At 28.6% G+C, this 15,266-nt stretch overlaps 1 protein-coding gene across 2 annotated transcripts in view; it reads left to right on the top strand.

The window, feature by feature from the left end:
* LOC111677987 (CUGBP Elav-like family member 4) overlaps positions 1-15,266 on the top strand; it is a 461,863-nt gene that overhangs the window by 352 nt on the left and 446,245 nt on the right. For both annotated transcript variants that reach the window (XM_046951663.1, XM_046951658.1), the window contains exon 2: positions 1,267-1,385. The gene's annotated coding sequence lies outside the window, so the exon portion shown is untranslated. The remainder of the gene's footprint in view (positions 1-1,266; positions 1,386-15,266) is intronic.

Genomic DNA, 15,266 nt, shown 5'->3' with positions numbered 1-15,266 from the left:
GTTCAGTTCTAGTTCAGTTCTAGTTCAGTTCTAGTTCAGTTCTAGTTCAGTTCTAGTTCAGTTCTAGTTCAGTTCTAGTTCAGTTCTAGTTCAGTTCTAGTTTTGTTCACTTTAAAGAAATAAGTTTTAACCTAACTTAATTTAATAAGAAAGGAATATTTTTGCTGACTTTTATATGTTTTTGCGGGATAATAATTCACTTAATATCTGCACATTTTTATCTCAGACAAACAACAGAAATTTATCAAATTGTCCCCAGTGGGTGTAAAATGGAAATTATTTATTAAGAAATATAATTTATTATCGTGTGTATAATTAATTTAATGATTGTATGAGATTTTCTTTTTGGCTTTGCAACACACACACACACACACTCAACCATAGTCTCGATAAATAAATAATTCATATATAAAGCAAACAGAAAAAAATATACAGGGTCATTTATTATGCAGCATTTAATTGGTTAAAGTAGATTTTTAATAAATCATTTATGAACAACAATAAAGAGAGCACATTTATGCTGACAAACTGACACCATCACCATTATGTTGCAAACCAAAAAAATGGAATATTGTAACTAACATTGGCTTTTAGTAAGAACATTTTTGTGTGCAAAAAAAGTCCTTTTTATTCTACTTTTTATACCAAAGGTAACCAGTATTTTCTTTATAAATATAACAATAGCTTTTTAGCTCAAACTCTTGAACTTTTGAGGCATGTGTAGTTTTTCCATAAATAAATACCAACTTTGTAAAATTTCTTTTGTTATAGTTTATAGTAATCTTTACAATTGTGGTTTACTTGAGCGTTTATTTGCTTGTAGGTATTATATTGAGCTAAAAGTATATATTTTCTTAAGAATGTTTAGAGAAATTTTCTTCTTTTCCTTTCCAGTATGTGCTTATGTTGTAGCTATGACAGGCTTACAAATCTCGTAGTTGTGGTGGAGCATGTTTATAATTTATTCATTAAAAGCCATTAGCTAAAGAAAAGGTTATCACACACCAACATGTTTTACTTTTTTGGCTTATTGTTCTTAAGTGTAGTTAAGATTTTCTTGAAAGAGAAGAGAGGTTTAGATGAGAAGTGTAAAGAGTGCGTATACTTTATATTTTCTAAATTATACTTCTTTGCAACACTCATACGTTCTGTTGACCCCTATTTTTTCATTATTTCTTTCTTTTTTTTAGAAATTTATTATCTGTTTTAAATGTCCTTTTAACAAGTAACTAATATTATAATTTATTTACGTTTTCTTTATTTAAGGTTGTGCTTTCTTAACATATTTTACACCAGATAGCACTACGGCTTCTACCTCACCAACTGCCTTAACAACAACAGCAGCAGCTGCATCCATTTTAAATGATAAACAAGCTTTAACAGGGGTAAGTAACAACTTATCGTTATTTCTTTTTATTGTTTCCTTTCTCCTTAGTAGCAATTCCTTGCCATTCTGCTTATAATGTTAGTTTTAAAGCAAATTATAACAATCATAAATGTTGTTTTATACACTTTATTCTTTATTTATTTTAGCTTGGTTTTTTTTTGTTATTTTGTCCCACCTCTTAGTGTCCTTTAAGTATTTGAATATATTATGTTTTTCAAAGTTGCTTTCTGTTTGTTCAAGTTTAGACATAAATATTTAACTAATTTTTTTTGTATTGTGTTTTATTTAAATAGTGTTTGTTTATTTTTAATTATTATAAATTAGTTTCGTTTTTTTTTGTTTTGTTATCAAGAAAAGTTATGTTTAGATGTTAAATCTTAGTTGGAAAAAACAATTTAAGTTTTAAACTTAATTTTCATTAGTTTTATTGTGATTAATTTGATTTTGAAATACACTTATGAGTCCTTTTAGAGGACACATAAAGAAGCAGAAATATTTTTAAAAAATATGTTGGGAGCATAAAGTTTAATAAATTTCTTTTAAGAAATTGGTGTTGTGGTAACAGTTGTATGTCCAAAGGAAAGTTTTTATAGGAAAGTGTTTTGTCGAGACAGTTTTCTTTCAAAAAGTCGACATCGACAATTTTTTTTTAAAAAGTGTTTTGTACAGACAGTTTTCTTTAAAAATGCTTTGTACATGAAGTTTTTTTTAAGAAAAGTGTTTTCTCGAGACAGTTTTCTTTAGAAAAATATTTTTTACTGACAGTTTCTTCAGAGAAGTGCTTTGTAAAGACAGCTTTCTTGGGAAAAGTATTACAAAGAGACAGTTTTGTTAAGAAAAGTTTTTCGTGCAGCCAGTTTTCTTTAGAAAAGTGTTTTAAACAGACAGTTTTTATAAGAAGTTTTCTTTAAAAAAGTGTTTCGAACACACAGTTTTCTTTAGTTTAGTGTTTTGTACAGGCAGTTTTCTTTGGAAACGTGTTTCAAAGAGACAGTTTTCATAAGAAAAGTGTTTCGTACAGACAGTTTTTCTTTAGAAAAGTGTTTCTAGCTGACAGTTTTTTTTAGAAAAGTTTTCTTTAGAAATGTGTTTTGAACAGACAGTTTTCTTTATAAAAGTGTTTCGAACAGACAGTTTTCTTTAGAAAAGTGTTTCAAAGAGACAGTTTTTTGAAGAAAAGTTTTGTAAAGACAGCTTTCTTGGGAAAAGTATTACAAAGAGACAGTTTTCTTAAGAAAAGTGTTTCGAACATACATTTTTCTTTAGAAAAGAGTTTCGAACAGACAGTTTTCTTTAGAAAAGTGTTTCAAACAGATAGTTCTGTTTAAAAAAGTGTTCTTTAGAAAAATGTTTCAAACAGACAGTTTTCTTTATAAAAGTGTTTTGAACAGACAGTTTTCTTTAGAACAGTGTTTCAAACTGACAGTTTACTTTAGAAAAATGTTTCGAACAGACAGTTTTCTTTATAAAAGTGTTTCGAACAGACAGTTTTCCTTAGAAAAGTGTTTCGAAAGTTTTCTTTAGAAAAGTGTTTTAAACGGACAGTTCTCTTTATAAAAGTGTTTCGAAAATTTTCTTTAGAAAAATGTTTCAAACTGACAGTTCTCTTTATAAAAGTGTTTCGAACTGACAGTTTTCTTTCAAAAAGTGTTTTGAACGGACAGTTTTATTTTAAAGATTTCCTTCATAAAGTAATTCGTATAGAATTACAGAGTGATCTCTATAGAAAAGAGTTTTTTCAGGATAATTTTCTTTAGAAAGGTTTTCATTAGATGAGTTTTCTTTAGAAAGGTTTTCATAAGATGAGTTTTCTCTAGATGAGTAATATGAGTAGATGAGTAATAGACAGCTTTCTTAAGAAGATTGTCTTGCACATGCAACATTTTACTTCGCACTACGTGGCGTATGTATAATATTTTCCTATTATAAAACAATCATACGCACTGTTGTTTTCAAAGGTAAACAATAATATTTACCGAAATACTCGCTTTCAAATATTTTATATTTATATTTTCATTTAAAATCTATATTATTAGATTATTTAGTTTAAACTAACATTTTAACATTCCACTGAACATTTTAAAATATTTATTTTTTTAATATTTTAATTTCTAATCTAATATATAGTCGATAACATATTTTGGTTGCGTTTAAAAAAATTAATTTTTAACATGTTTATTTATTCGTTTTGTAACTACATATACATTTATTTATTAAACACAAACATATCTTGTTAATAATTTATTATATTTATTTATTGAGCCATAAATTAAAAACCGTTAAATATTTTAACACTTGTGCAGACATTTTCAAAATGCACGTAACGGGGAAATTAAAATAAAACTAAACAGAAGGTATTATGAATGTAATACTTTGAGCTATTAAAAAAAATTGAGCTTCATTTAGTTGTTACATAATAAATAAAAGGAAAAGCTTTTGCAAATTCTTTGTTTTGTCAAAAAATTTTTAAACAAATCCAGAAATTGAAGACTTTTACATTGTTTTAGAGCCCAGCTGTGTTGTCCTCTTAAATCCCTTATTCTTTGTAGTGTCCCTGCAACATTCGTTGTTTATCTTTTTTTTTTTATCGCAGATACTTTTATATTTGTTTTTATTTATGACTTTTTTAAATAATTTTTATGCATTTATGTTTTGTTTTAATTTTTTTCGTTATTTAATATTTATTATTGCAGCTAATGCTGCTAAATATTTCTACAGCAGACATACGCCAAACATTTCATAAACATAAATAACAATTTAGAATTTTTAATATTTCGAGGCTGAAAATATTAATGGTATTTAAAAGGATTTAAACAAATAATTTTTAAGAGGATTTTAGACAGATTTTTATTTAAACTAAACAAAAAGGTAGAACAAGCAACAATAAGGAAAGGGCTATACAATTGAATTTCAAACTAATGAAAAAAATTAATATATGCTCAAAAAATTCTATGGAAAATAATCTAAAGAAAGTGATCACGCTGATCAGCAGTCAAGATCATAAGCTGAAGATTTTCTGAATAAAATGAAAATAATGAATATTATCTAAAGAAAAGAGCTAGAGTAGACTATAGACTAGATTATAGACTAGACTAGACTATAGACTAGACTATAGACTAGACTATAGACTAGACTAAAGACTAGACTATAGACTAGACTATAGACTAGACTATAGACTAGACTATAGACTAGACTATAGACTAGACTATAGACTAGACTATAGACTAGACTATAGACTAGACTATAGACTAGACTATAGACTAGACTATAGACTAGACTATAGACTAGACTATAGACTAGACTATAGACTAGACTATAGACTAGACTATAGACTAGACTATAGACTAGACTATAGACTAGACTATAGACTAGACTATAGACTAGACTATAGACTAGACTATAGACTAGACTATAGACTAGACTATAGACTAGACTATAGACTAGACTATAGACTAGACTATAGACTAGACTATAGACTAGACTATAGACTAGACTATAGACTAGACTATAGACTAGACTATAGACTAGACTATAGACTAGACTATAGACTAGACTATAGACTAGACTATAGACTAGACTATAGACTAGACTATAGACTAGACTATAGACTAGACTATAGACTAGACTATAGACTAGACTATAGACTAGACTATAGACTAGACTATAGACTAGACTATAGACTAGACTATAGACTAGACTATAGACTAGACTATAGACTAGACTATAGACTAGACTATAGACTAGACTATAGACTAGACTATAGACTAGACTATAGACTAGACTATAGACTAGACTATAGACTAGACTATAGACTAGACTATAGACTAGACTATAGACTAGACTATAGACTTGACTATAGACTTGACTATAGACTAGACTATAGACTAGACTATAGACTAGACTATAGACTAGACTATAGACTAGACTATAGACTAGACTATAGACTAGACTATAGACTAGACTATAGACTAGACTATAGACTAGACTATAGACTAGACTATAGACTAGACTATAGACTAGACTATAGACTAGACTATAGACTAGACTATAGACTAGACTATAGACTAGACTATAGACTAGACTATAGACTAGACTATAGACTAGACTATAGACTAGACTATAGACTAGACTATAGACTAGACTATAGACTAGACTATAGACTAGACTATAGACTAGACTATAGACTAGACTATAGACTAGACTATAGACTAGACTATAGACTAGACTATAGACTAGACTATAGACTAGACTATACACTAGACTATAGACTAGACTATAGACTAGACTATAGACTAGACTATAGACTAGACTATAGACTAGACTATAGACTAGACTATAGACTAGACTATAGACTAGACTATAGACTAGACTATAGACTAGACTATAGACTAGACTATAGACTAGACTATAGACTAGACTATAGACTAGACTATAGACTAGACTATAGACTAGACTATAGACTAGACTATAGACTAGACTATAGACTAGACTATAGACTAGACTATAGACTAGACTATAGACTAGACTATAGACTAGACTATAGACTAGACTATAGACTAGACTATAGACTAGACTATAGACTAGACTATAGACTAGACTATAGACTAGACTATAGACTAGACTATAGACTAGACTATAGACTAGACTATAGACTAGACTATAGACTAGACTATAGACTAGACTATAGACTAGACTATAGACTAGACTATAGACTAGACTATAGACTAGACTATAGACTAGACTATAGACTAGACTATAGACTAGACTATAGACTAGACTATAGACTAGACTATAGACTAGACTATAGACTAGACTATAGACTAGACTATAGACTAGACTATAGACTAGACTATAGACTAGACTATAGACTAGACTATAGACTAGACTATAGACTAGACTATAGACTAGACTATAGACTAGACTATAGACTAGACTATAGACTAGACTATAGACTAGACTATAGACTAGACTATAGACTAGACTATAGACTAGACTATAGACTAGACTATAGACTAGACTATAGACTAGACTATAGACTAGACTATAGACTAGACTATAGACTAGACTATAGACTAGACTATAGACTAGACTATAGACTAGACTATAGACTAGACTATAGACTAGACTATAGACTAGACTATAGACTAGACTATAGACTAGACTATAGACTAGACTATAGACTAGACTATAGACTAGACTATAGACTAGACTATAGACTAGACTATAGACTAGACTATAGACTAGACTATAGACTAGACTATAGACTAGACTATAGACTAGACTATAGACTAGACTATAGACTAGACTATAGACTAGACTATAGACTAGACTATAGACTAGACTATAGACTAGACTATAGACTAGACTATAGACTAGACTACAGACTAGACTATAGACTAGACTATAGACTAGACTATAGACTAGACTATAGACTAGACTATAGACTATAGACTAGACTATAGACTAGACTATAGACTAGACTATAGACTAGACTATAGACTAGACTATAGACTAGACTATAGACCAGACTATAGACTAGACTATAGACTAGACTATAGACTAGACTATAGACTAGACTATAGACTAGACTATAGACTAGACTATAGACTAGGCTATAGACTAGAATATAGACTAGACTAGTTTATAGTTTAGTATCTTGAATAGATAATAGTTCCGTCTACAGCCAAAACTATAGTCCTGATTTTACACTATACCAGACTATGAACTACACTATAGTCCAGTTTATGGACTTGATCCAGTTTTTCTTTTCCTTTCAAATGTTTCATTCATATCTCAAGTTTTCTATTAACCCTTTAAATGTGCTTAAATTAAAATAAGGAATTTAAGCCTTAAAATATTTTAACTTATACTCCTTTTGCCCTCAAATGCATTGACCTAGAAATCTGATTATTGAAAATATAAAACAATATTTAGGAATTTCGAGAAGAACAATAGTTTTATGAAAATCCCAAAATATTGCTAAAGAAAATATGCCACAATATCTTACTAAATAGAGCAGAAGTTTAACAAAGAAATCAATTTCTTACTAACATAAATATAAAGATATTTTTTTACAATAAGAACACAGTATTTTCCTGTATTTTAACTTTTGAATATTTATAAGTTAAGATATACAAGAAAAACATATAGAAATTATTATTAAAATAAGCAAAAGTCTGGTTGTATAAAACATCTTGTTTGCCGAGAATTTTGGTGTATAAGATTTCTATTGTTTTTTTTTTGTTTTCTAGAGGTTTATTTGGATTTCTTTTAATAATAATATTGAATTTGTGTTCTTGTATAGTTTAGTTGAGAATTTAATTTTTGCAAAATGCAGCTGTTTTCTGGCCATTGTATGCTGTCTTAGCATCTTAATATTATTCATATTGTATTGAGAAAAAACTAAATAAAATAAATTTTATTTTTTTATGGAAATTTTATCAATAAATTTTGTAACTAAAATTGTATACATCTTGTTCAATTTTTTATTGTTATTATTATTTCTAAACATATTTTTGCAAGTCAAATCAAAAGTAAACGTTATGTAAAGCAAAACAACTCTTTCTTTTTACTGCAGTGAAATATTCATGATGATCATGAGCATGATGCACTTACACATGTTGCAATAGGAAAAAGTATTCCTATACTGTTTTGAAAAAATTTTGTAAATATATTTTGTGGTTGTTAGAAACAAATGTTATGGAGTTAGACAAACCAAAGTGCTGGAGAAATAACAACCGAAAAAACAGGAAATAGTTTTTTATTAGAATTGACAGAAAAATCTTTTGTTTTTTTAGACTATTTGATTTGTTTAGGATTTCCAAACAAAACGTACAAGTAAACATTTGTAGTTGGAATTTTTTGAATATAAAATTTATTGTTTTATTATAAAGTGAAAGAGATTTTTTAGTCTTAAAATGCAAAACACAAAAATTTCATCTTTAATTTAAATAAATAATAAATATTTTGAAACAAATTTAATTAATTCTAGACAATATTTCAAATTAAACAAAAAAAAAAAAAAGATTTTGGCAAAATTTTCCTTAAAACTATGCAAATAAGTTTTGACGTATGATTTATATGCATTTGTTGCATATTACTCATACGCTTCATATAACTTCCTTTTTTATTTTTTTCCGCCTAAAAGTATGCAAGATTTCTTTACTATTCAATTGACCACCATTATTACTTGTCACTAAAGTTTTTTTCTTTTTTCTTTTTGAAACTAACAGCAGAAACTTTAATTTTATACAAAAAGCCGACCGGCATTTTTAACAGCATTGATATTAGCATAAAACTTCCTTTTTGTATTTTTCCTTAAAATAAAAACTTTTTCACTAAACAAACTTTTTTTCTTTTTTCATTTTCTAAAAGAGGGGGGAAAAACCCAAAAAAAATAAAATGTCTTTTAAACTTTCTTTACTTTTGGCTAAAGGAACAAATTCTGTTTATCTAGATCTAGTTATGCTTTTGCTTATGAATTTTTTAAAGATTTTGTTTTTTCTGTAATACTAAAGGAAAAGAAAAGGAAATCATTGTAAAACAAAAATCCTAACAGTTTGCAAAAGAAAAAAGGACACCAGACTTCTTTACTTTTTTAAGGATTTTTTTTTTACTTGCTTGGCATGATGTTTGATGGCATATTCAAATTATGTTTGAAGGCAGCATGTACACTACACATTTTGATAAAGTGCACTGAGAAAAGTCCTGATGAGGACTTTATATAAAAAATTATCGAAATTAGAAAAGTCTTTTATGGAAAATACTGAGTACGAGTTTTAAATTTTCTAAAGAAAACTGCACTTTTAAGAAAAGCCTGACAACTTTCTAAAGAAAATTATCGAGATTTTTGTATGGAAAATACTCAGTACGAGTTTTAAATTTTCTAAAGAAAAGGCTCGATCGGATGACAAGCTTAACACTTTCTAAATAAAAGGATCGAGATGATCTCAAACTTAAGATTTTCTCTGGAAAACGCTCAAGCTGATTACAAGCTCTAGATTTTCTAAGGAAAATGCTTAAACGTTTTTAAAGAAAATGATTGAGCTGATCAGCAGATTTTCTTTAGAAAATTAACAAACTGATCTCGAGCACAAGATTTTCTACAGAGAATGTTCAATCTGATCTCGATTTTGTAATAAAATGCTCAATCAGATCACGAGTTTACGATTTTCTATAGAAAATGATCAATTTGATGACTATACTCAAGCTGATCAGTTGCTGATCACGAGTCCAAGATTTTCTAAAGAAAATGATCGAGCTGATCAAGATTTTGTAAAAAAAATGCTGAAGCTGAAGATATTCTAAAGAAATGCTCAAGCTGATCAACAGCTAAAAATTTTATAAAGAAAATGCACAAGTTGATCAGCAGCTCAATATTTTCTATAGAAATTGCTCGATCTGATCACAAGCTTAAGATTTTCTAATGAAAAAGATCAAGTTGATCAGTAGCTCAAGTTTTTGTAATGAAAAAGATCGAGCTGCTCAGCAGTTCAAGATTTTCGAAAAATACTAATCATCTCAAGATTATGATCAGCTCAAGATTATGATCAAGCTGATCAGCAGATTAAGATTTTCTTAAGAAAATGCCCAAGATTTCCAAAGAAAATGATCGAGCTAGTTAGCAGCTCAAGATTTATAAAGAAAATGGTCAAGTTGACTACAGCCCAAGATTTTCTATAAAAAATTCTCAAACTGATCAGCTGCTCAAGATTTCTTAAAAAAAATAATCAAACTGATGACGAGTTTAAGATTTTCCAAAGAAAATAATCGAACTATTCACTGATCGGATTTTCAAGATTTTCTACAAACTGATCAGCAGCTCCAGATTTCTTAACGAAAATAATCAAACTGATGACGAGCTTAAGATTTTCAAAGAAAATAATCGAACTATTCACTGATCGGATTTTCAAGATTTTCTAAACAAAATGATTAAAATGATCAGCAGCTCAATGATCGAGCTAGTCAGCAGCTCAACATTTCTTTAAAAAAATGATCGAGTTGATCAACAGCTCAAGTTTTTCTACAGATGTGCAGGAAAAAAAGCCTAAGCTAAAAGACAGCTCAAGATTTTCTAAAGAAAATGAATGAGCTGATCAGCAGCTCAAGATTTTCAAAAAAAAAAAAATGATCATACTGATCAGCAATTAAAGATTTTCTAAAGAAAATGATCGAGCTAATCAGCTCAAGATTTTCAAACTGATCATGAGATTTTTCGATTTGATCATAAGTTGCTCAAGATGTTCTAAAGAAAATGTTCAAGCTGATCAGCTTATGATTTGCTAAAGCTAAATCTTGAGCACGGAATCTTTAAGAAAACTTTATTTTATAAAGATGTTTTAAGTCGACCTTGTAGGTTTATTATATTTTATTTTGGCATTTTTTTTTCAACGCTTACATACTTTTGACAAACGATAAAAATCAAGTGGTTTTCAAATGTAGATGCAACAACAACAACAAAAACTAACAAAAATACGAACAGCAGCAAAGAAATCATAACGGAAATTTTTCAAATTTATAAAAAAATATTTAGAAAAGAAATTGTTACTTCTTAAAAAAAACTTCTTTGTATTCCTCCCTCAAAAGTCCTTGCAAACGGAAGTCTTAGTATTTGCATGTTTTAAAAAGCAATAACAGCAAATATAAGAAAAATTGTAACTTCTTCTTTTTTTTTCTTCATAAAGTAAGATTTATTTAAAGATTAGATTTTGTTTTTATTTTCGGTATTTACTTTGTTAGATTTTTCTTTAGCAGTTAGTTTTAAAATAAAAGGAAATGAGAAATTTATATGCCAAAAAGTTTTCTATGAATTGTAATACTATTTCCGTTTTTCTTCAACACCCCTACTTTTAACGGTCCTCTTTCTAACACTCTGCTGTTTTGCCCCTAAAAATAGGCAGTCAATTTCTTACCATATCATGTTTTAAACAATGATAATTTCTCTACATAACTTTATATTATTTTTGTTATTCTTAGCAAAAATTCACGGATGTTACTTGCTTGGGTTTTGCTATGCTTTTTAGCGCAAACTTTTAAACCACATAGGAAGCGCCCGTAAGTATGCAATCATAATAATAGTTATAATATTTGTTGATGATTGCATAGTTTAAATGATTCTTTTTTTCTAGAATTTTATAAGTAAAATTGTAAAAGTTAATGCCAGTGTAAGTAAGTGTTTGTTTATGTACGTTAGAGTTGGTGTGTGTTACTTGCTAAATATATTATTTTTGAAGTTAAGTGTTGAAATCAAGAGCATAATTTTAGGTGTTTAGTTTAAATGAAATACATGATAACATGAAAATTGCATGCCAAGGGGAATTTTACTAAATGATTTAACTTGCTTAATATAATATTTTGTAAATAAGCAGAACTAGAACTGAACTAGAACTGAACTGGAACTGAACTAGAACTGAACTAGAACTGAACTAGAACTGAACTAGAACTGAACTAGAACTGAACTAGAACCGAACTAGAATTGAACTAAAACTGAACTAGAACTGAACTAGAACTGAACTAGAACCGAACTAGAACTGAACTAGAACTGAACTAAAACAGAACTAGAACTAAAGTAGAACTAAACTAGATCTGAACTTGAAAGGACTTTTAGTATCTCTTCATGGTAGCTTTCGTGTTTTGTTGTAGGGAACAGCCCTAGTATTTATATAAAGCAAATGAAAAGTAGTATTGAAACAGCAGGCTTATTTATGTTTAAATTATTTCCTGTTCACCAAAAAGTATAAAAAGAAAAACAGTAAATCATATTGTGGGGTAACACAACGAGGGTGTGAGGAAAGCAAAAGGAAAATAAATAAAATAAAGAATTCTATTTTGAAAATTGTCGTTAAATGATTTCCGCAATTGTAGGTTATTACTTAGTATATTTTGTAGCTTTGTTGCTATTGCTTTATAACACTTTAGAGTTTTAGTGTGTTTTTGTGTATGTGTGATAGAGAAAAGGAGCATAATAATATTTACATCTTTTACATATTGTGTATAGGAATATGTATAATTTTATGTTAACAGTCATTGTATGAATTATGTTTTTCAAACATGTGGCTTTCACTGTTTTAAACTGTTAAAATTTTTCTTATTTCTTCCCCCTCTCTCTATATATGTATTCCTTTTTGATCCTTGTTTGGCAACAACAGAACCTTAAACATGTTCAGTATGTTGGCAAGTAGCTGATGCACGTACTGTTGGCAAACACTCGAAATGGTTTCTATGAGCACATCTACTTTAAAAGTCATTAGCAGCTTTACACATGATGACAAACATTTTTTTTTGGAAAAAAAGTGTAAAAATAAGTTTGTTTCCCATATTTTTTGTTTGTAACAAATATATCCTTTTAAGCGTGTTAATTTTGTTGTTTGTTTGCTATAAAACACAAAGTAGTTAGAATAATTTGACTAAATTCTGTTTAAAGGCAACACATGAAGGAAGCTCCTTAGGATCTCTGGCAAAACTAAAATTGTAATCAAACATTAAAATTATAGGTGTATGTTTTAAATATTAATAACATTTGTGATCTCTTTACAATTTTTAATTTTCAAATATTTCCTTTTTAATTAATGACAGTTTACAAAAAATTATTTAAAATATTTATTAAAAAGTATTTAAAAAGACAAGAAAAAAGACTTTATACTTTATACTTTATACTTTATACTTTATACTTTATACTTTATACTTTATACTTTATACTTTATACTTTATACTTTATACTTTATACTTTATACTTTATACTTTATACTTTATACTTTATACTTTATACTTTATACTTTATACTTTATACTTTATACTTTATACTTTATACTTTATACTTTATACTTTATACTTTATACTTTATACTTTATACTTTATACTTTATACTTTATACTTTTTACTTTATAATACTACATTTGTCAGTTTGAAAGCATCATAAGAAATAGCCATCACGAGAGTTATTGTACGGCGCTTTACGTAATCTTAGTTGGGAATCGAACCTGTGAACTCTGGACTGATAGACTACAACACTACCAACTGAACTACCGCCTACATTTAAGAAGTAAACCTTGTTCCTCGTTTTATGTTTGATTCTACTTATAAAATATATTTAACAAATTACCAAGTCTGGACGCTTAACTGAGCTGTGTAAGCATTCAATTTCTTTTACACATTCCCCCTCTATCAAACGAAAAATATATAAAAATATTTTTGTTGTCCAACAAAATAAAAAAAAAAAACACAGCAAAACTTAAGCCACAGAAACACACCAAGACCTCAAACTCGAATAAAAACAAAAATAAAACCAAATAAAAATGTTAAAGAAAAAATTCTTGGCCATTTTTATTTTTTGGCAGAATGTTTTTAAATCAGCAAAATTTAACCGCAGCATGCAATTAATCAAGCCCAAACCTCAAGCCGGGCAAATAAAAAAAAACTGAAAAAAATCGGCAACATACCAAACAATACCAACCAACACACATCGCAGGCAAAAAAGGAATGAATGAGGCTAAGTCTCATGCAAAAATAAAACGCCAAGCGCCAAATAAAAAAAATGAAAAGAAACCAAACAATTTATATTATAAAACCCAGAAAAACGTAGAAAAAACAAGATTCAAAGGAAAGACAATATTTGCAAACTACCCCGAAGACTAACGTAGATATCAAGCCGATTTTTTTCTATATCCTGGCCCAGGGTGGTTAGTGTAGGTGACCACATTGTAAAACTGCAACAGCAAAAAAAAAAACTTAACAACAACAATATTTCACTGCTTAAAACATCAACAACAAAGTAAACTGGAAAATGTTTGTTTTTGTTCTTTTAACAGTGAGTTACGAAATACAAACAATTACTCTCAAACGCCCCAGCACCATCTCCTGTTTTTTTCTTTTTGGACAGCAAACAAAACCTAAACGAATTGTAACCATCAACGGATTTTCCGATATTTATCTTATTGCCCAGTTTAGCATTTAGACACAATAAACAAAAAACCACAATTTCAAACACTAAACTCACTTTAACACACAAACATTTACAATACCTCCCCACCCCTTTCACATAAATTTTCCCAAAAAAATCTAAGAGACTTTTAACAATTATGTTTGATTTTCAGACGTCTACATGTCTGCTTGTTTTAGACAAAAATTTCACTTAATAATTTTCAATTTTTCACCAAAAGTTTTCCCTCTGCATTGTACCCCTTATTTTGATGGCATCCCGTCATTGGAGTTTGTTGACTGGCTTTTCTCAACAAGCTGCCTGTTCAAAAATTATGAAGATGCTGACCATGTTGTTTTGTCTTTGTTGTTGATTTCATTTAATAAACATGATGACATTGTCGTTGTTGCTGCTGTTGTTTACTCCTTGTTTAAATGAAAATGAAAATTGAGTGTTAAATGAGTTTATTTGTGTGGGAGAACAAGCAGAGAATTTACTTATAAAACATGTCATAAACATACAATATTAATTGTTTAGGGACATTTATGAGTGGCCTCTATTATTATTTTCTTGCAATAAAAGGACCTAAACAAAGGAAGATTTTAAGAGATTTTTTCTATAACAAAGAGATGTAATTAAAGTGGGACCATTTTATATATTTATAATGGGAAATTGCATTTGTTTAACAAAAGTTCATTTAAGGTTGATTTGTGCTTGAAAAGTGTTTAAAATTTTTACGCAAAAAATTTGATGAGATAACCGAAATTCATGTACAACTAAATTAGAACAGAAATAGAACAGAACTTGAACATAACTAGATCAGAACTAAAACAGAACTAAAATAGAACTAGAACTGAATTAAAACAGAACTAGAACAGAACTAGAACAGAACTAGAACAGAACTAGAACAGAACTAGAACAGAACTAGAACAGAACTAGAACAGAACTAGAACAGAACTAGAA

Source organism: Lucilia cuprina, chromosome 5 (assembly GCF_022045245.1).
Source record: "Lucilia cuprina isolate Lc7/37 chromosome 5, ASM2204524v1, whole genome shotgun sequence".
Classification (NCBI taxonomy): Eukaryota; Metazoa; Arthropoda; class Insecta; order Diptera; family Calliphoridae; genus Lucilia; species Lucilia cuprina.
Note: the sequence above shows the minus strand (reverse complement) of the source record. Positions and strands in the feature narration are given on the sequence as shown.